This window comes from Xiphophorus hellerii, chromosome 11 (assembly GCF_003331165.1).
Source record: "Xiphophorus hellerii strain 12219 chromosome 11, Xiphophorus_hellerii-4.1, whole genome shotgun sequence".
In the NCBI taxonomy this organism is placed as follows: Eukaryota; Metazoa; Chordata; class Actinopteri; order Cyprinodontiformes; family Poeciliidae; genus Xiphophorus; species Xiphophorus hellerii.
This window is the reverse complement of record NC_045682.1, coordinates 8,430,032-8,432,616: the sequence shown is the minus strand read 5'-3', so window position 1 is coordinate 8,432,616 and position 2,585 is coordinate 8,430,032. Positions and strand designations below refer to the sequence as shown.

General features: G+C 36.4%; 1 long non-coding RNA gene across 1 annotated transcript; it reads left to right on the top strand.

The window, feature by feature from the left end:
- Window positions 1-464: 464 nt before the first annotated feature.
- LOC116728707 (uncharacterized) lies at window positions 465-1,174 on the top strand. Its single transcript, XR_004341018.1, has 2 exons — window positions 465-509; window positions 824-1,174. It is a non-coding gene; the product is annotated as an uncharacterized LOC116728707 (long non-coding RNA).
- Window positions 1,175-2,585: the final 1,411 nt, after the last annotated feature.

Genomic DNA, 2,585 nt, shown 5'->3' with positions numbered 1-2,585 from the left:
TGGTCCAACAGGGTGAAAAGTAAGCAAACTAATCCGTTTTTTATCCCTCATAATTCTTTGCCAACAGAAAGTATTAGTTCTTTAGTTACCAGTTTTTCTTACAGTGTTTATTGCAAAGGAAGCAGTCACAAAACTCTGCATCAAAAATTCTCCATGTTACTTTTTATTATCATTCACTTATATTGATCTACGTTTACTACTGTTGTTAAATTGCGCTGCTAAGTTGGTCACAGATGTTTAGAAGGTGACGGTAAAACCTTATCGGAAATATTATCTGTTGCAAATGTAACCCCCATAAACTATGATGATCTGTCTGTACGTTTGTGTTTGTTTTGTTAGTTCTTAGAATGTCCTGTAGAGGGCACTAGACCCACATTTCTCCTGTCTCGGTACGAGAAGAAGAGTAAGGCAGGGGGAAGAAGAAAAAAGAAATGGTAGATTATGTGGACTAAGCACAGTTCTGTTTATTTTGAACTGGATAATGTACATTCTGTTCTGAGAGTTCTCCGGTGAGTCTGTTGTTTTATTTTCAGCAGACTCACCGGTTTACTTACGCAGAATGGCTACCTAGCTGGAGCTAACGTTGCTCAGTTTTTTCGAACTGAAAAAAAAAAACAAACCAACCGGAGTATAAAGTGCCTCTCTGTAAGCAGCATAGCTCTGTGAAATGAGACCGTTTATGATGAAGTGATGTTTATTAAGTAAGTTCTTTATTACTCTTTTTGGTTTATTTTAAACGCTAATTTGGTTTTCACTGAGAAGTAACTGAAAGATTTCTATGATTTCCGTATACCTGCATGATCGGTTAACGCTCTGCATGCAGGTTGGTTTTTTTTTTTTGGACAACCGATACCTGAACGAGCCAGTGGTTCCAGAAGCAGGAGGGTTCCGCCGCCATCTTTGTGACTCGGACTGAAGCCTGGAAAGACGGAGGGACTGGTGCTGCTGGATATTTTGCTTGGACAACAGGTAAGCTTATTGAACAAAAAGGGGGCCCCCAATCCTTTAATTTTTTTTTTATTCCACAAACTATTTGTTCATGAACATTTTCAAAACTGACAACTTATGTGCACATTGACTGAACTGACTGACTGAACTGTTATATTGAAGGACTAACTGGAATATGTAATTTCTTTGTTGAAATGAGCTTTAAAGCTACTGTTTATAAAACCTACCCTCAATTTTCTGAATATTAATTTGATATTTTTTTATAAGGGTGGACAATTTAAGTTTTATACCTTAATTTCATTAAGGTAATTAGTGTTACCTGGATTATTATTTTTTTGTGGGGAAAGAAAGATAAACTTGAGTTGTTAAAACTTGTATGCTTATCATCCTCCTGTGTGACCCTAGAACAAAAGTAACTTTCCTACTGAATTTATTGCTAATTAAATTAAGTAGTGGTTACACAAACATAGACAGGAACAAGCCATTGAGGAATATGTGGGGAAACTTTGGGACCACATAAACTGCTTTACAAAATATATGTATTCCTTTACATAATTTGGTTCCGTCTGGTTTCAGATCGTCAAAATAATTCTAAAATGAAACAAAGATAACGCGAGTTAAAAAATATCCCATATTCAAAATATGAGTGAAAAAGTAATTGACCTCTAAACCTAACGGAGCATTTTAAATCTATGGAGGAATTTTTACTTCCTTTTTAAAATTGTTTAGATTCAGCTATGTTAAAGGATCCTCAAGTAGCAAAGCAGCCCTAGACCATCACACTACTTCTACTTTGTTCGAGTGTCATGTGATGCTCTGTTCCTGAAACCCTGGCTTAGCTCAACACTACCTCTAATAGGACACACAAATTCTTTTCAGTCCATAGAATATTTTTTCCAAAAATGTTAAAGATTACCAACATCTGTTTTGGCAAATGTGAGACGGGTCTTTGATTTGGTTTTGGTCGGCAGTGGTTTGGGCTTTGGGATGTTCTGATGGACGCTCTTGGGCCTCTCTTGTTGTTGAATTGAACTCCGACCTTAAATAAGTCAAGTGAGGCCTGCATTGCATTAGATGTTTTTTTTTGGTTTGCTTGTTGATTATATATACTGTATATATGTATAAAAAATAACTGATACCACCAGATCAATAAGTAATCTAGCCTGAGTGTAGCGAGTACATTTAACACAGTTAACTCATGTTTTTTTTATATGTAGCCAGGTTGGTTCGGATTGGTTTTGGCTTAATAAATCAAAGCATTATTTGACAACAGCTTTCTTTAATTAGTCAGATTACGTTGGTCTAGTGAATACTATGTGCAGGTGTGACGAAAAGCCAAACCATGGAACCTCTGCAATAGGACAGATACTGCTTAATGACTGTGGTGCGAGGATCAGATGAGTCTAATTACACTAAATCCACAGCAGCCGCCTGGTAAGCGTGGCTCAAGGACATAAAGGAAAATGACTAATTGAGAGAACGATTACAAAGCAAAATACGAGGATCAGGGCAATTTGAAAACAAAGCAAATAGCACAAAAACAGAGCAAGCATCATCACTAAAATGAAATGTCACAACCTGAAAATATAATGAAATTCAAGGATAGGTCAAAATTTAAAACTAGTATGGGGTCCATT